Source organism: Triturus cristatus, chromosome 8, assembly GCF_964204655.1.
Source record: "Triturus cristatus chromosome 8, aTriCri1.1, whole genome shotgun sequence".
Lineage (NCBI taxonomy): Eukaryota > Metazoa > Chordata > Amphibia > Caudata > Salamandridae > Triturus > Triturus cristatus.
Genome location: NC_140591.1, coordinates 1,129,308,424 through 1,129,328,572, shown reverse-complemented (window position 1 = coordinate 1,129,328,572; position 20,149 = coordinate 1,129,308,424). Strand labels below are relative to the sequence as shown.

Genomic DNA, 20,149 nt, shown 5'->3' with positions numbered 1-20,149 from the left:
TACTTCTATGCATTGCCAAATTACAGCAAACACCTAAATGGAGATTTGAAGCTAAGATGTTGTACTTGAAGACTTACAAACATTATGTTAAGGAAAAATGTATACTAGAAAATATGTTACCTTGGCTGGAGCTTGCAGGATTGGAGGTGTTGATGTCTGACACTCCCACCACACTTTCAGGTTCAAGTGTCCCCTCAATAAGTGATTTCATTGGAGTGGGATGAGGATGTTTGAAAGGACCATCACCTGTGTCATGAGCCTCAGCCATCCTGATGGCCACCTTCTCTTTATTATGGGATCTTGGGTCACACCAGAGTTTCCATATTTCAGGTATGGTTACCTGGGTGACACCAAGAGAGATCATGTTTTCCAGGATGCTGTTCCAAATTTAGTTTTTCTGGGCCTTTGGTACAGAAAAAGATGACTTGCCAAGAAGCTGGTCCATGTGTGCCAAACGTTCCTGTCAACAGCTCCAGCTCTTTATCAGAGAATTTCACTTTCTTCTTCCTGCAGCCAAGGTCCTTATCCCCATCTTTAGACATGGTGTTGTAGGGAAATGTAAATGTCACTACCAGTAGTCAATCAATCAATCAGCAATACTTTATTCGGCTTTTGTAAATAAAAAACATAAAAGTCAGGATTACAACAAAACGAATGTCTGACAGAATATCGACGGACAGAAAATCGACCTACAAAAATATCGACACAAAAATATCGATGTCAAAAATATCGAAACCATATCCACATAATGGCAAGTACAAAAATATTGATAAAATAAATATTGTTGTCAAAAATATCGATGTTAAAAATATCGTTTTTTTAATGTTTTAATAATAATGTAAAATTTAGTAAATAATACATATAAATAAAAGAAACATAGTTAAAAATATTATAACATGTTTAAAAAATAATAACTAATACATTAAGGGTCCGATTCCGGTCGGAAGGGCTCCGACTGACGGTCGGAGCCCTTCCGACCGATTCGGATCATGTCGGCCGGATTCCTTTCCGACGAGCCATTCCGATGGGCTCGGAGAGCCCGTCCGCCGTCCAGAAATCTCCCAGTACTCCCCCGGCCGCCTCTTTACGACCGAGGGAGTACGATGGCAGCTTTTCACTGCCTTTTCGTGCTGGTTCTTCTGGCACGAAAAGGCAGTCGGAAACTGTCTTTGGGGGCACCCAGTAGGGCCTCCATGGGTGCGAGACTGCCTAATGGCAGCCTGGGGGCACCTACGGTGCCCCTCTGTGGATCCCTGCACCCGGTAGCAGGCACCTTGGGGTGCCGCCCACAGGGTGCAGGGATGAACTGCACCCCTGCTTTCAAGGATGCAGGCATGCATTCTGCTCGGAATGCATGCCTGCATTGTCTTGTATACGAATGCGACCGAACCCTATAAACCCACAACCCGCTACAGATAAAAATTTAGTTTTAAAAAATTACAATTTCTAAATATTTAGTACATATATTTAAAAATAATAAAAATACATTACAAAAAATGTTAAACAAACATATAAAATACATACTAAAATACATAACACTAATATAAATATCGAGATTATTAACAACGATATTTTTGCTAACGATATTACTTACTTCGATATTAAAAAACAATATTACTTACCTTAAGGTCGATATTTTGGTCACCAATATTCTTGACATCGATTTTCTGTCCCTACGATATTAAAAACTCTATATTATTGTAGGTCGATATATTAAAAAATCTATATTTTGACTGCGTACCTAACAATACAAGGTACACCCATCCTGTATATCATCATCCATCAATTACACTTCTTAATTGTAATACACATGCTAAAATACACATAATGAAAATACAGGCAGTAGTCACACGGAAACACACTTTCCTTCCAGCACCGTCCTAGGCTTTAGAGTTGTGGCCACACCTGAGACTTCCTGGGTCTTACATCATCCAAAATGTGACTTTTCGTAATTGCAATTTCTTATTTGAAAATAGCATCAGTGGAATTTCCAGATAGGGAATTTCCTGATTGCGATTGCGAATTTGACAGACTCACTAATAGTAAATCTTATTATGCAATTTCCAAATAGCAATTTTTATTAAGTTGCTATTTGGAAAATCCAAACAGTAACTTTCGTACATATGGCCCATACTCTTTTGCGGGTGAGTGCATGTCCCTCCCTAAGCCCCTCCCTGGCCCTTCCTCAACTCCTTATTACTCCACCCAAAACCCCTCCCTTTTAACGCAATTATTTGCAATTTTCTAGGCATTCCCAGCTGTCCCTCCCACATTTACTACAAAGGGGCCGATTCCGATTCCGGCCGCAAATCGTACCGAATGACACGGACCCGGAACGGATACCGACCGACACGGACCGGTGCAGTACGTCCCGTGCAGTATGATGCAACGTGTGTGAATTACAACTGACACGTACAGAATACAAGCCGTACGACCGAGCCGTAGGGAAAACAGTGATTCAGACGGAAAATCGACGCGAATCACACCGACCGACACATACCCGGAATGAACCCGACCGACACGTACCCGCGATGTCCGATCCGCGCAGTACGATGCAATGCGTGTAAAACCAGACCGACTCACACGGAGCCCAAGCCGCATGACCGACATGCACAGAAAACAGGGAGCCCAAGCAATAGAGATCTCTGCGTCCGACGCGTATGAAACACAGAAGAAAGTCAGCGTGAACGAGCCAGAGAAGCCCGCACGAGCCAACATCAGTGTCCGTCTTGGTCAGAAAAACGTCTCCTTCATGCCTAGAAAACCCAAAGGAAAAAATACAAAAAAAGGACCAAACAAACAATGACAAAGCCAATAAATATTTTTTTTAAAACCTGGAACAAAGACACACCCACAACTCCACCTATATAAAGGACATCAATCACTACCATGATCCTTTGCAAATAGGAGACAACAGCCAGCAGCAAACACCATCACACAGCAACCACAGACACACTCACAACTCACCCATCACACAACTCTCACACCATTAGCACCTCACCAAAAGCACACACACATACAGCTAGCAAAATCAACACTAACCCACACTCACTTGCACACTCACACACACATCACTCACCACCACCACCCATCACCATGCCCCTAAAGAAGAATCCAGAGTCCACAGATGATGAGTTAGAAGTGCTGGTAGACGAGATCATCAGAATAGAGCCACATTTGTTTGGTACATTGGTCCAAAGGGCCCCATGTCACAAACAAAACAAAGATGTGGGCGAGGATTGTGGACAAGGTGAACGCACAAGCACCAACGTTGTGCACAAAGGACGATATCCAGAACAGGTGGTATGACGTGCGCAGGAGGGTCAAGAAACTCATGGAGAAAGATCACGCCTTGAGTCAGCGCACCGGCGGTGGCCCTCCTGCCAAACCAGTCAACTTCAGGACCTGGGAGGAGAAGGTGCGGGACATCTTACCACCAGAGAGCGTCCATGGTCTAGCAGACATACCAGAGCCTGGTGAGTACACATCCAACATACTCAATATTGTGTGGCAAGGGGACAGTGAAACCATGCACCGTTAGCAAAGCCACAGTAACCAATAGATAATCATCCCAAGATGTGTATGCTAGTCAGACAAACACAATACCTGCCATCTCATAGCGACTTGGAACTGTGTCATGACATGTACAAACCTACCAACAAATAGAGCAAGGCAGTGGCACAAAGCCAAATAAACACTGTCAGACAGTTTGCCACCACAAACACACTACCTCACAGTGCAGCTGACTGACAGGAAGGAATAGTGGGTATGCAGGTGAAGTGAGTGTATCCAAAAGCATGATAGGATTTGTAGTCACAGATAATGCTCCCCCTCCCAATTGGCCCATCAAGACCTCTCTGAACCATGCCCACATCACAGGAAGTGGAAAATGACTGACAAGATGGCTGACACTGAGTCCTGCTGTGCGGAGCACAAGGCCCTGGTAGGGGTTGTGCGCAAATCAGAAGCAGGACATCACTGCCTGACATCCTGAAAGACAACTTGCACGCCCTCCAATGGAAGCACGTTTCATGGTGGGATGTTTGGCCGGGTGGGAAGGAGGACTGACAGCTCTGACCATACTTAACAGCATGTGTATACACACACACCCCTCAACACAAACTCCACACAACTCACTGGGTAGAATGCATTGACCCACACCTCAGTGAAATCTCAGCAAAAGATACACCTTACTGGTGCTGCTGTGTGAAGCACAGGGGCTCTATTTAGAGTTGTAGCCAAACAAACACCAGCCATCTTGCCATTGCTGTCACACCAACTCACAGGGAAGCAGAGTCAAGAGGAAGGAAGTATGGGCATGCTGGGAAGGGGGGTGTAGCCAAGAGCATGATGGGAGTTACAGTCACAGACAATCCCCAGCCACCCACATGGCCCAGCAAGCTCACACTGAACCATGCTTGCATCACAGGGAGTGGGAAGGGACAGACAGGATGTCTGACACTGGGCTCTGTTGTGGGGAGCACAAGGCCATGCTGGGAACTGGGCACCAACAAACACCAGGACTTCACAGTCAGCCATCTTGCCATTGCTGTCACACCTGAAGAACCTAGGCCACTTATGAGCCTGGCGGCACAGGGTACGCCTTAATCTTCTGAGTTCACCTGCTTTGTTGAACAGAGACACAGGACACTCTGTTGGGCGTAGAAGATCAGGTTTATTAGCTGCAGCTAAGTACAGTTGTCCCAGAAGTACACTCGGTATGTTCTTAGGAGACTGCCACTTCACTCCGTGGTGCACAATCTTTTATAGCACATAGATAGTATAAGATTAACAAAGAACACTCCCAATACATACATGTTTAGCCAATGGGAAGAGTTTAAAAACAAGATATAACCAATGAGAAAAGTTTAAAAACAAGATATCAAGTAACCCAAAGCCTCTCCTCCAACTGTGTGTGTCACCCCTCCCCACAAGTCAATCAATGAAAGTGTATTTGCAGGTGGCAGGACACATTTGTATGCCTTGGAGGACAGTTGTGAAATGGGAGAATACAAGTAGAGAATAGCGAAGCCCAGAAGATAAGATAAAGTCAGGAAAGAATGGTGCGAACCAACAGACAGTTGAGACAGGGATCAGTCGGACCAGACGGGGATTAGTGGACTCAGCCAGTCCCTGACATCAGTCTCGTAAACAGAGGCAGGAGGTTACTTTGACACGTCGCAGTGAGATCAGCAGAAAAACTTCGTTCATTGTGCTGCCTGAGTGAGGGCAACATAAAATGGCGGTGGAACACAAAATGGTAGCTGAATATAAGCGAGATCGAAAATCGAATTTCCTCAGACCCTCCTTTTGCCATAACTCAGGTAAAACATCACAGATTCACGTTAATCTGAATCAATGTCAATAGCCATGAGGTCGTCAAGCTGTTGCTGCAACATCATTTTAATGTTCTCTGTTTTCTGTGACTCAGGTCTTGGGACACACAGAGTGGCACAATGACCACAGATGGCAGGGCCACACTGCATACAGAGACAACAGGAAAAAATGATGGCCAAAATCACTCCAAGGAAGGTTAGTGCCTTCCATCCCTATTTAGACAGTAATCCCTAAAGCCATCCCAATAAAGACCAATCTCCTTCGTCTTGATGGATCGCTTCGGAGATCATATGTAATTTGGAGATGGCTTGGTATACCGTAGGGGCATTGTCAGGTATATAAATACAACAGCTAGATCCGATCAATTTACAGACTCCACCACGATCTGCAAGAATAACATCTAGTGCAATCCGGTTCTGCAAAGTCATGAGACGATCCGCCTGAAGTTCAGCTGTGAGATTACTCAAGGCTCCCACAGTGACATCTATGGTAGTCTCAACAACACGAACCAGCTGTCTCATGTTTCTGCTGTTGGCCATTGGGCCCCAAAAAGGAAGAAATTCTTTGAGGAAATCACTTCCCTCTTGTCCTGCCGTGTCTTTGGAATCAACAATCCCTCTGCCATATCTGTTTCTATGATGACCTGAAGGAGCAGTGTATGTAGGAGGGAGAAGGAAAGCTATATAGCATGTTCCTGAAAAATCAGTTGGTAGCCATGTGTAAGCTTTATCGTGGCAGATAAAATATGTGCCCTGGGATGGCACTAATGGCGGTGAATTCTGAGACGTGTAAATGTATGTATGGGAACAAAAGCTCTTTCCTTGTCCAGTGTTGGTAGTCTGGCCATTTATTTGCAAACAGAAATTACCTTGGTGAGGTATAGTCCAAATTGGTGAAGATTTTCCTTGTTTAACTTTTTCACTAAGGCTAGTAACGTAACGAGTCACGTTCCAAACAGCATATGTTCGTCTCTCATCAACAGGAATCTTATTATTCTCCACAATTTTAGCCATAGCTCCCATTCCCTTTATTAGAGAACTATGACTAAAATCTGGACCGCTAATATACGAACTAACAGTACGTCTAAATCGGCTCTGATATGCGTTGGAAGACATTACGAAATAGGCCCAAGCGGAACCTTCATAAGAAAATGGAAGGACTAAATATGGCATTCCTTTATCTGTGGTATGAGGCATAAGTCCACACACCCAACAGTCGGTTGTGTTGACTACCAATTGGTGTTGGTGCAACAATTGGATAAATGAATTATTAAAATATTCTGTTTTCCTGATTAGTTCATGTTGGGGAAGTGTATATAATTGATGTGGGGAGATAGTAGAATGAAGAGGCAAGGAGATAGAATTAGGAACAACTTTTTGCTGCATAGCATGAATAACCCAACCTACACAAGCCAATAAGATACACAAAAATATAAAAACACACAATGTTACGCCACATCGACTGTACAATATTTTACAATATTTTTGTCTCATCTCTTTCTTCTTATCTTTCTTTTCTAATTTAACATCCATCCTCTAAAGGGGTTGTTCACGGCAATCTTCCTCACTCACTTGGCTGTGATTATTAGCCGTCCTATGACACTGCAAGTCCTGTGGGCCTAGCCACTATATAGGTCACAAACCAAGACTCCTACCATGACCCTGCAACCTGGACAGATGATAAATGTAACAGAAGAGATGGGAATCTTAGGTGTCTTTAATCAGTCTAGGTCTTAAATTGTACCTAGTTTTATTTGGTATAATTTGATCTTGAAACAGTGTCCGTGGCTCTGTAGTGTTCAAGCGGAGATGAGACGGTACAGCTTCTTGTAGAATGTCGTCATCTTCTTTCTCCGACCGCGTTCCATTCAGGCGTGCATCACTAAAAGGTATGAATCGGGGGACCTTTTCGCCTTCAGAATCATCTATACCCTTACGGACCCACTGATCAAAAGGCAAGGGCAAAGGTACTTTCTTGCAGTGCCCGCCGTGAATCCAGTTCTTTTTCCCTTCGACTTTCACTGCTGTACGTGTAGTTAGGAGCACCTGTCGAGGCGCCCCACAACGAGGTTCCAAATTCTTTGTCCTCTGAAAATTCTTCACACAGACCCAGTTGGATAGAATGACCTGGGTCTGTGGAGGCCTCTGGCAAAGTGTTTTGAACCTGTTGGTGAAGAACACGCAATTTAGTGGTGAGGTCATGTAAATAGTCACTCAGCATTGGATACTGTATGTCAGAGTAATTTCTAGGGCGAGGGACTCCCCATACATTAGCTGGGCGCCCAAAAACAACCTCGTATGGGCTGAGTCCCAAACGAGAATGCACAGCTGTTCTAGTGGACAGGAGAGCCCAAGGTAAAGCATCGGGCCAGGCAAGACCTGTGCTGGCTTGTATCTTTGCAAGTTTAAGTTTGAGAGTGCCATTATAACATTCTACCAAACCCGCTGACTGTGGATGGTTTGCCGCATGGAATTTCTGTTTTATACCAAGACCTGCACACACCTTTTGCATGACTTGGCCCACAAATTCGCTTCCATTGTCACTCCAGACAATGCGCGGCAAACCAAACTGAGGAAAGAACTCTTTCAGAAGAACTTTGGCAGTGGACAAAGCAGTGTTGTCTTTCAGAGGGTAAGCCTCTATCCATCTGTAAAAGGCACATACCACCACTAGAACATGTTTGAGATTGTTGCATCGCTCCATGTGAATATAGTCGATTTGCAACACCTCAAAAGGATATGTCGGGGGAGCAAAATGACCTGCCGGAGTTGGGGTTCCTTTTACCGGATTGTACATCAAGCAAATGATACAATGCTTCACCACATTATCTGCACATTTTGGAATCCCTTCATTCAGCCACACTGGAGCTAGAAGTTTACATATTCCTTTCGCACTGATGTGGGCTGGACCATGCGCCATAGTAACTACAGGCAGAAGATAGGCGTCTGGTAACAGCCAACGCTGGTGTTCAGACAATTCTATCCAACATCCTGTTTCGTCTAACATTCCTGTACTCTCTTTCCACTTTCTCAACTCTTTCTCTGTAGCATCTCCCTGAATTGATTTCACACTTTCTATTGTGTCCTCACACATCCCTCTTTCCCTGACCCAATTCGCAGGGCCCGCAACATACATGCGACTTGTAGCATCTCTGGCTGTCCTTTTTGCTACCTCGTCCGCAAAAGCATTTCCGCGACCAACATCATCAGTAATCTTCTTATGCGCACTACATTTCACAATTGCTATCTGGGTAGGCAAGGCAAGTGACTCAAGAAGATCAGTTACCAATTGACCATGCTGTATTTTAGTATCGTGGGAGGTAAGGAATCCTCTTTCCTTCCACAAACGTCTGAAGCTATGCGCCACACCGAACGCATACTGGCTGTCGGTATACACATTCACTCTCTTTCCTTTAGATAACACACACGCTCTTGTCAAAGCTATCAGTTCGGCCGCCTGAGCTGAATTATGTCTGATGCGTGCTGTCTCCACAATTGTATGCAAGGTAGTAACAGCATAAGCTGAAGTTGTCTCACCATTCGGGAGTTTGAAACAAGACCCATCCACCCATAGGATCCCATCTGGATCCACTAGCGGCGTATCTTTCAAATCAATTCTACCTTTTGTCTCCTCCTCAGTACGGAGAAAACAATCATGTTGTTCTTGAATACCTTTCCCTTCCGGAAGAGTTAACTAAGTGGCTGGATTTAAAGTGTTACATCGTTTGATGTACACATGACTAGCCAAGAGCGTCAGCTCATATCCAGACAAGCGAGCACTTGTAAGATGCTGCGTTTTCATCTTATTTAGCAAGGTATCCACTGCATGTGGTACCATAACAATGAGAGTATTATCTAGCACCACTCCAGCAGACAGACGAATAGAAATCGCTGCTGCTGCTGTAGCTTTAAGACAACTAGGCAATGCCTTGGCTACTGGGTCTAATGTAGCTGAAAAATAGGCACATGGCCGCTGTTTATCTCCAAATCGTTGTGTTAAGACTGACAACGCACAACCCTCTCTTTCATGGACATAGAGCGTGAAGGGCTTACTGTAATCCGGAGTACCCAACACAGGAGCAGAACACAGAGCAGCACGTAAATCAGTAAAACTCTTCTGACATTCGTCAGTCCAAGGAAGGGGTTGGGGTGTGTCTTTCAAAGTGAGGGCTAACAAAGGTTTGGCCAACAAAGAAAAATTTGGGATCCATTGCCTACATTAAAAGAGGTAATGCCCAGAAAGGCACGCACCTCTGTTTGTGTGGATGGCACAGACATTTGCGCAATTGCTTGAATTCGTTCTGGGGTTAATCGCCTTCCCTCCTTTGATAAGAGATGACCCAAATAGGTAACCTCTCGACGGAAATATTGTAGTTTAGAAGGCGAAACCTTATGATTAAGATCAGACAAGTGACGTAACAATGCAATAGTCACATTCCTGCAGACACCCTCTGAATCAGCAGCAATTAACAAATCATCCATATATTGAATAAGAGTAGCACCTGGGGGCAAAGGGAAAGCATCAAGCTGACATTTCAGAGCTTGACTATAAATGGAGGGGCTTTCACAATAGCCTTGGGGTGCGCGCTTGAACCGGAAACTTCGGCCTCCTAGAGAGAAACCAAAAATATCCCTACTCTCTTCGGCAATGGGAATGCTGAAGAAAGCATTTTTCAGATTAATAACAGAAAACCAAGCAGCTGAGGCAGGTATCATAGTTAACAGGGCAGTAATATCTGGGACAACAGAAAACTGTGGTACAACAATTTTGTTAACCTCCCGAAGATCAATCATAAAACGATAAACAGGAGACTGAGAAGGGTCAGTGCGTTTAAGAACAGGAAAAATAGGACTATTACATAAATTTCCTCTCGTTTCCTTAATCACACCCTTCTGAACCAAATCATAAATGATATCCAAAAGCGCTCTTTCACCTTCATTGGAAATTTTGTATTGAGGAATGCGTGGCAATTTAACATTGAGCCTGAGAGTAACAACATAAGGCGGGATCTCAAGACAACCAACATCATTTGGACCCGTAGCCCAAAGCGTTGCAGGAAGAGAGAGCAATTCAGGTGGGAATTGATCTTTAGACAAATACATTGGAGAAGTCAATTTTTGCCCCAAAGTAAGATGTACACCAGAAGGAGAACAATATATCGATGCATGCAATCTTTTCAAAATATCCAAACCCAACAGATTCTCGCCGCAACCAGTTGTTAAAAGAAGAGGAGCTTCCAAATCATAAGGGCCAATTGAAATAGGCAGAGGGCTAGAGACCGGATTACGAACTGGGGCGCCAGAAAATCCTACTGATACATTCGTTGAGCCAGACAAAGGTGCCCCAGGGAGTTTAGAGTGAATGATAGAACTTCTCATCGCACCAGTATCTAAAAGAAATGGCTCTGAAGCACCCATTGTCGTGACATTAACATAAGGTCCACTCTGATCTACTGGAATCGATACAACTCCCTCACTTTGTCTATGGCTGTCCTAGTTAGCGTGAAGGCTTTCATTTTCACCTTCAACATGATAATCATCATTGTAATACTGTGTAGACTGAGTATTTTGTTGATCAAAGTAGTTCATAGAATTTGGAGGGGGAAGGGAACGCTGTTCTTGGGTCAACACACCTCGACCTCTACCCCTGGGTGCTAACTGATAAATACCTCGACCTCGTGGAGCAGATAGTCCTTCACTACGCTGTAATAAAACCGGGCAACTATTCTTAAAATGACCCTCCTCTCTACAATAGGCACATTGGTTAGGACCTAATAAAGGTCGCGGAATAAAAGGCTCAGGCTTTTGATACACCCTCTGAAACTGTGGAGGCTGTTGAAACTGGCGTTGAGCAAGACGAGGAGGATAAGCCTGTTGCAGAAGAACCTTTGTTTTTAATTCTTTAGTCTTTTTCTCTTGCTTATCTTTCTCCTCTTTATCGCTGTTCTCATAATATTGAGCAGTAGCCAATATCTGAGCAGAGGAAGAAACAGCCCATGAACTTTCAGAGTCTTTCAACTTATGTGACAGCTCGGTAAGCAAATTAAATACGAATTTATCTACAAATAATCGCTGTCCACCCTCCGTAGTCATATCCTGACCACTGTGATCAATAAACGTCTCCTCAAAACGAGTGAAGAAATCAGAGACACTCTCATCTTTCTTCTGTTTACACGCAGTTAGTTTATCCCAATTAACTCGCAAGGCGGGCATCATCGTTTTCATTAAAGTAATAATCCTATCAGGTAGTTCTGAAATCAAAGCATCAGGCTTAGCACCACCCACTTGGGCTCTATCTGCGGCAATTATAGCATTCCAATCACCACCTAATGCTTGGGCGTGATCCTCTCTCCGAATTCGAGCCCATAATGCTTGTGGGACTACATTCCCCATCAGCATATCAATATCAGCTAAATTCATAATGCAGGCATCAACAGTCTGGGAGAACTCTTTATAATAACCAGCAGGGTTTTTACAGGGATCCGGTAGAGACTGTTTAAGAGCCAAAACTTCAGAGCTTTTCCAGGGGACATGTGCCCATATACGCTGGAAATGCACGGGAACAGCTGGATTAGCACCTGCTGCTGCAACCGCTTCTCTCCACACTGGAGGAACCTCTATCATTGGATAATATTTCAATGTCAGCCTAACAGCAGGATCGGAGTCAAGGAAAGTCTGCGAGGAAAATAGGGATCTAAAAGTGACAAGTGTCTTTACGGCGTCCTCAACCTTAGGACCCACAATGAGTCCCTTATCGAAATTAGCCTGAACATCCAACAGACCCTGAGAAACGGAACCCAAATCCATATCCTCCCATCCTTTAACAAGAGTGTCACACATAACATTAAAAACATATCTCCGTGTGGACGCTTCCCACTGATGAAAGGTGGCCATGATATCATTCACACTATACTGGGGAACCTTCTCGATCCATTTGCGAGCGAGAGAGTCCAATACCACCCGTTCATCGAAGGCTGGAAGCTGACTACGAGACTATCTTCGAGAAAAAGCCGGAGACATATTAAGAGTGTCAAAGAAACGAGGCAGAAACCCAGAGACAGTATCTGTGATCCGTTTACGAACAGTAGGAGAATTGGACATAAGGACAGGGGACAAGGTATTGGGCGAACTAATAGGAGAAGAACTGGCAGTTATAAGAGGAGCTGAAGGCAAAGGAGATTGTGGTTCAAGAGATGGAGGTAAAGCAACCGGTGGCAAAGGAAGTGGGGGTGGCAATGCTTGAAGGGGCAAATGCGGAAGAACCGGAGCAGGCGGAGGCGCAACTAATGGCTGAACTGGTTGTAATAATGGGGGTGCATTAGCACCTTGTGCATAGGGAGGAGGCAATCTCAATAGGTGAGACATCAAAGGGTCTTCCTCCAGTTCCTTACTTTTATCAGAAGGGGAAATAGGCAACACCGGATAGCATTTTTCTATCGCCATACAATGCTGTCTCTCTGAAATTTCCATTTCTTGATTAATCTCATTATCTTTCAACTTCTGGGCAGCCTGTATAATCGTTATACCTTGTGCTTTCTTATCTCGTTTTGCCTGCTTAATTTCTCTCTGTTTGGCTTCCTTACACCAGAGGCGGAAAGAGTCAAACATTGCCGGCCGGGCTTTTCTTTTAAACAAAATTGCTTCCAAATTATCTAATATGTCAGGCTCAAAGCTACCATTCTGTGGCCACTGCAAAACACCATTGTTCTTTGTGTATCGGATTCATGCCTCATTAAAGGCAATGGGGCCAACACCATGTTTAATAAGTGGCTCATAAGTGGGAGTTCCAACCGAAGGAATTGGACAAGAGTCCTCCAGCCGGGAGTCCCTATCACAACCAAAACAACAAAACTTCCTAAACTTACTCAGACCAGGCATCGTTATTTCACTGGACTGTTCACAAACATCAAGGGGTTAAATCAATTAACACAGCACAAATGTACTCACCCCTCGGCTTCGGCTTTTGCAATAGCCGAATCAAAGACCCAAAGACAAAACAAAATAGTGGGAGCTACCCACCACCAATACTTAACTAAGTGTCTTCTTACGCCAACAGAGGCCCGTCTAACGTCTCGCATTACCATACATCACCAAAAAGGGCCAAAGCAAGGTGGCAGTCAGGGCAGCAGTCGTCAGCAGCCGTCAGGAAGGAGAAACTGCGCTGAAAAAGACCTTCGGACCACTTCGACATACAGGGGTCGCTTGACGTGGTTCGCGATTCCTCCAGAATTTTCTTGCGGAGCTCCTCACGACCTTCAGGCAAAACTGCTACCTCTGAAGCCGCCTCACAGAGGGCACCAATTGAAGAACCTAGGCCACTTATGAGCCTGGCGGCGCAGGGTATGCCTTAATCTTCTGAGTTTACCTGCTTTGTTGAACAGAGACACAGGACACTCTGTTGGGCGTAGAAGATCAGGTTTATTAGCTGCAGCTAAGTACAGTTGTCCCAGAAGTACACTCGGTATGTTCTTAGGAGACTGCCACTTCACTCCGTGGCGCACAATCTTTCATAGCATATAGATAGTATAAGATTAACAAAGAACACTCCCAATACATACATGTTTAGCCAATGGGAAGAGTTTAAAAACAAGATATAACCAATGAGAAAAGTTTAAAAACAAGATATCATGTCACCCAAAGCCTCTCCTCCAACTGTGTGTGTCACCCCTCCCCACAAGTCAATCAATGAAAGTGTATTTGCAGGTGGCAGGACACATTTGTATGCCTTGGAGGACAGTTGTGAAATGGGAGAATACAAGTAGAGAATAGCGAAGGCCAGAAGATAAGATAAAGTCAGGAAAGAATGGTGCGAACAGTTGAGACAGGGATCAGTCGGACCAGACGGGGATTAGTGGACTCAGCCAGTCCCTGATATCAGTCTCGTAAACAGAGGCAGGAGGTTACTTTGACACGTCGCAGTGAGATCAGCAGAAAAACTTTGTTCATTGTTCTGCCTGAGTGAGGGCAACATAAAATGGCGGTGGAACACAAAATGGTGGCTGAATATAAGCGAGATCGAAAATCGAATTTCCTCACACCCCCTCACAGGGAAGCAGAGTCAAGAGGAAGGAAGTATGGGCATGCTGGGAAGGGGGGTGTAGCCAAGAGCATGATGGGATTTGCAGTCAGAGACAATCCCCAGCCACCCACATGGCCCAGCAAGCTCAAACTGAACTATGCTTGCATCACAGGGAGTGGGAAGGGACAGACAGGATGTCTGACACTGGGGTCTGTTGTGGGGAGCACAAGGCCATGCTGGGAACTGGGCACCAACAAACACCAGGACTTCACAGTCAGCCATCTTGCCATTGCTGTCACACCCCCTCACAGGGAAGCAGAGTCAAGTGGAAGGAAGTATGGGCATGCTGGGAAGGGGGGTGTAGCCAAGAGCATGATGGGAGTTGCAGTCACTGACAATCCCCAGCCACCCACATGGCCCAGCAAGCTCACACTGAACCATGCTCGCATCACAGGGAGTGAGAAGGGACTGACACGATGTCTGACACTGGGCCTGAGAAATGATGTGGCTGACAATCACACAAATGCACTGGCCAAACAAAACCCGTTCGCACACACAGCCATTGCAACCATATGTTCCAAATCATTGTCTGGGGATGCAGTGTCCAGGGGTGCCCCCTGGCCGGGCTGGGGAGATGTGTCTTGCAGATGACAAATGTGGAGAGCCATATATGGTACATTGTACAAAACACACAGGAACTCACATATACATCCATTCATGACAGTGAATGGAATGGACACACCAATATAGCCGACACCATAGCACAGCGGTGTCAAACACAAGGCCCGCGGGCCGAATCCGGCCCGCCAGACCTCGTCATGTGGCCCGTGTAGCTGCCGCCGGCCGCCAGCCTTCACCGTTTATTCTCGCTTTTATTCTGAAGCCTTCACCTTATTCTCGAAAGCCGCCTCTTCAGCGCATGCGCGCCAGCCTACAAGCCAGGGAACGTCTGGTGTAGCATATCTAGGACCCTCTGGGCCGGGTCTCTCGGACTGCTGGCAATAATGGCCTCATGAGCGATGCTGTCTGGGCCTCTCAGCAGTGTGCTTCTGGCACAGGGGCTCTCTGGACACGCCCACTTTCCACTGCGGCTTCAGCTCGGCCCACCGCGCTGCGCATGTTGCAGAAAGTACCTGGCTGGATCAGAGGTGCCGACGGGGCTGGCCATCCAGTGTAGGCTCCCCTGGCTTCACTCTCATAATCGTGACAAATTGGGACATGAAACACAGGTGAGAACCCAGAACTTCTTGGAAGTCATCACAAGAAATGTGTTTTACATGGTTTAAAAAGGAAATACGGCAGTAATTACTCACTTCCTACGTGTCAAATGGCCTGTTGCCAGTTAATTCTGCTTTATTATTTTGTTGCACTGTTGTGTAGAGAAACAGGCCTCACACTCCGTGCACAACATTTTGCATCTATTGCCAGATCTGAACCGCAAGACTTGACCTCTGATGTCCCACAGGGCTCAGTTTTGAGTCCTTTGTTTAACATCTACGTCCGCCCTTTGGCTGATGTAGTGGAAAGCTGCGGCTTGACCCTTGTTTCCTAAGCAGATGATGCACAGATCATCTTTACTTTGTCATCTTCACAGAATAATGCACCTTCTGACCTTAACCTGGGCTTGAAAACGCATTTCCGCGTGGATGAATAAAAACTTGCTCAAGTTCAATGGGGATAAGACAGAAGTCATGATTCTGTGAAGCCACTTCTCTCTCTGGGACTCACAACATTGGCCAGCATCTTTTGGCTTCTCTGACGACTCCTTCGCCAAAGGTAAAAAACCTGGGATTCTGTAGTGTAGGGATGAGACACTTTCCATGAAGCCTCAGGTGATCATGGTGACTGCCACTTATTTTTCTGTGCTTAAGTGACTAAGAAAGATAACCTGGATGATAACAGTCTCAGCCCAAAAGAGGGTGATCCAGGCCCTTATTTTATCCAGATTAGACTATGGCAATGTGTTAAGTTGCTGGCAAGATCGGTTGCAGGAAGTACAGAATGTGGTTGCTAGGCACCTGCATCGCCTTCCAAAATCGGCCTCAGCCTCTCATCTTCTACATGAGTTGTACTGGCTCACAATCTCTAAGCACATTAAATTTAAAGCCCTGTGCTAAATGTTCAAGGCTAAAGCTGGACTGGGACCCCGATACATCCAGGGCTTGCTGGTACTTCATCAGCCAACCTGAGCTCTGAGATCTCCGAATCGAGCCTTTGTTTAATCATGTGTCCAGATTTTGCCTGGCCTGCATGAAAAGGCGTTCCTTTTCCTACTTAGGGCTAAAATTATGGAACTTCCTTCCAGAGAGCTTGAGAACTTGCACAAACATTACTTGCCTTTCGCAATTGTTTGAAGACCTGGCTTTTTTAATCTGTCTTCTAGCGCCGCCGGCCGTTCTACAGGAAACCTCCACATTACATGCATTGAGGAAACCTCCACTTGTTTTTATATTGAGCGCATGCCATCCTGTGATGTGACAGATCCAACGGCTGCCTGAACCCTTCTCTCCTGTACTGTAAGTACATATGATGTATGTGGGGGGGAGGGGGGGTCTGCTTATTAGGGGGGGGCTGCTTATTATTCTGCTTAAAAAACTTTGGATATACTGACCACTTCCGTGTCACTTTACAGTGGTATAGGGACCATAAACTACAATCAAATTAACAACCCAAAAATGTCCAAGAAAAGAAAAGTTGATGCAGAGGGAAGGCAATTTCAGGAGAGATGGGAAAGTGAATACATGTTTGTGATTAATGGAGACAAGCCGGTATGTCTTATTTGCTATGAGACAGTGGCAGTGATGAAGGAATACAATTTACGCCGGCACTTTGAGACCAAACATGGAGCCAAATTTGCTAACCTTAGCCACCAGGAAAAGCAACAAAAGGTCCAAGAATTGAAAGGTAGCCTGCATTCTCAACGGAATATTTTTGCAAAAATGACAGCAAAAAATGATGCAGCAGTGAAAGCCAGCTATCTTGTGGCTATAGAAATTGCGCGAGCTTCAAAGTGCTTTTCAGAAGGTGCATTTGTAAAGCAGTGTATGCTGAAGGCATGTGAACAGGTGTGCCCTGAGCAGAGACAGGCTGTTAGCAATGTCAGCTTGTCAAGAAACACCATCACAGACCGAGTCAGGGACCTAGCCTGTAATCTTAAAACAAAGTTGGCTGAAGAGGCATACAGTTATCTGGCATTTTCATTAGCTGTTGATGAAAGCACTGACAATACTGATACAGCTCATCTAGCTATTTTTGTAAGAGGTGTGAAAGAAGACTTGTCTGTCAGTGAGGAGCTCTTGGATGTGGTCGCCATGTATGGGACAACAACTGGGAGGGACATCTTCAATGCAGTGGAGGAATCCGTAAATAAAATGAAATTACCGTGGGAAAAGTTGGTGGGACTTACTACTGATGGTGCTCCAGCAATGTGTGGAGAGAGAAATGGCTTGGTTGGACTGTTAAAAGAGAAAATGAAAAAAAGTAATTGCCACACGCCGCTGATAACTTATCACTGCATTATCCACCAAGGAGCTCTGTGTGGCAAGGTTCTGCAACTGGATAACATAATGTCCACAGTCACGAAAACAGTGAATTTTCTGCGTGCACGGGGTCTGAATCATCGTCAGTTCCAACATTTTTTGAAGGAGGTGGGCATGGAACATACAGATGTGCCATACCATACTGAAGTAAGGTGGCTGAGTAGGAGCACCGTTCTCAAGAGATTTTTTGAGCTTTTGGAAGAAATTACTCTTTTTATGCAAAGTAAAGGGAAGCCCTTGTCAGAACTGTCAGATCCAAACTGGCTGTGCGATTTTGCCATGTTGTGTGACATAACAGAGCATCTCGCCCAACTGAATCTGAGGCTGCAGGGCCGCAAACAAGTCATAACCTCAATGTATGAGGCAATAACAGCTTTCCAGGAGAAACTGCGCCTATGGAAGTCACAGCTTGAAAAAGACAGTCTTGCCCACTTTCCTATCTGCCAGAGCATCTCAACCTCATTCCCAGGTACTTTTTCATGTGCTCGATTGGGTACCAAAGTGAATCGGCTGATTGATGAATTCAATCGACGCTTTTCTGACTTTAAAGGACAAAACTTAACCTTTACCAGCTTTGCCAATCCCTTCAACATCGATGTTGACAGTGCACCACATCACCTTCAAATGGAATTAATAGAACTTCAGTGCAACAGCAGCCTGAAAGCGAAGTTCCAGGATGCGACAGTCGACGACTTTTACCGTCTCCTCCCCCCTGCTTTGATGCCACAGCTCCGACTTCAAGCTGCACGTGTTCTGTCCATGTTTGGGAGCACCTATCTATGTGAACAGATGTTTTCAGTCATGAATCTGAACAAGACCAAGCTCAGATCACGCATCACTGATGATAACCTCCATGCTGTTTTGCGGATTGCTACAGCACAAGACCTAACGCCAGACATCGATGGGCTGACCTCAGGAAAACGATGTCAGCCATCTAGTCAGAAAAGTAAAAAAAAAGTTAATGCCTTGTGTTTGCCATATGTGTAATAAACAGTGTTTGGCAATATTTGTATGTTTAAAAAAAAAAAATTGCTGTCTGTTACCAAAAATAATTTTTCAATAAATTGTACAATAATTGTACATTTGAATATCTAGTTGCCATTATTCTGACTATGTTTCTGCTTTCAGAGCTAGTTATTACTGTCTTACACATGATTATTACAAAAAACAGTAATAATTGAATGCAGTGACAATAATTTATGATAATAAATAGTGGACACATAGTCCTACAGATACAACCGGCCCTTTGAGGGTGACCAAACTGCTGATGCGGCCCCTGATGAATTTGAGTTTGACACCCCTGCCATAGCATGTTTGCATTCACACTCGGTGCTGTTGTGAGCTGCATTCCACTCCTACATCGTGTTGAAACATATGCATCCTTCACACAAAACACCACTCACTGACATAGACACTGTAGACACGAGGTCAAACCTGGACAGCATTGGAGGAGACATGCTACTCACAGCAGCCAAACTGCAACATACACACCAACGGCCCTCACTTTCATGAGCATTGAAAAGCCAGAGTGCTACCTTGCCCAATCCATGGAGAACATTGACAAGTCAAATCACATATGCACATGCAAAACTCAGCACCAGACTCATTAACGATGGTGACTTCATCACTTGTATGAAATGAGATGGGAACTAGTAACACTGTAAAAATACACTTCCTCCAAAGAGATCACAGGCATCCCGGACTGTGACCATGTCGTACCAATACACCAATGTGGCACACAAAGACTAGCAAACTCTGCAACCACACATGCCCCAATAGTACAACATATCCTCAGTGGAATAGCACGTATGTCCTTGTTAAAGCTCACATGTGTACAGGGATGGCACACCTGTGTCAGCAACGTGATGGCCCTTGAGTAGTAATGCTCATGTACAGAGAAATCTTTACATGAGCTGGGCATACACACACTTCGACATGCACATTGAAAGGTTTCTTATTGGCTGGGTAATGTGCAACAACAATATGAATCTCTGTCCGTGACAACCCTGGACAAAGCAGTGTACTGGCAGGCATCCGTTCGTACAGTAGAAAATGTCATGTTTGTGAACCATTGATGCCTGTAGAAACCTAACTTACATTGTGTGTCTCTTCCAAACACAGGTGGTGCTGGGGACACAGCAACAAATGAAGAGGAGTCCCAGTCCTAGACTCTGGGGAAACACTCAGCTCTCTGGTTTGAATCTGTCTCTGTCCTCTTCGGATGACGATGAACAACCTGGCACCTCCGGTGTGAG

The 20,149-nt window shown here is 45.0% G+C and overlaps 1 pseudogene; it reads left to right on the top strand.

The window, feature by feature from the left end:
- Positions 1-17,030: 17,030 nt before the first annotated feature.
- LOC146805496 (general transcription factor II-I repeat domain-containing protein 2 pseudogene) lies at positions 17,031-18,881 on the top strand (annotated as a pseudogene).
- The last annotated feature ends 1,268 nt before the right edge of the window (positions 18,882-20,149 follow it).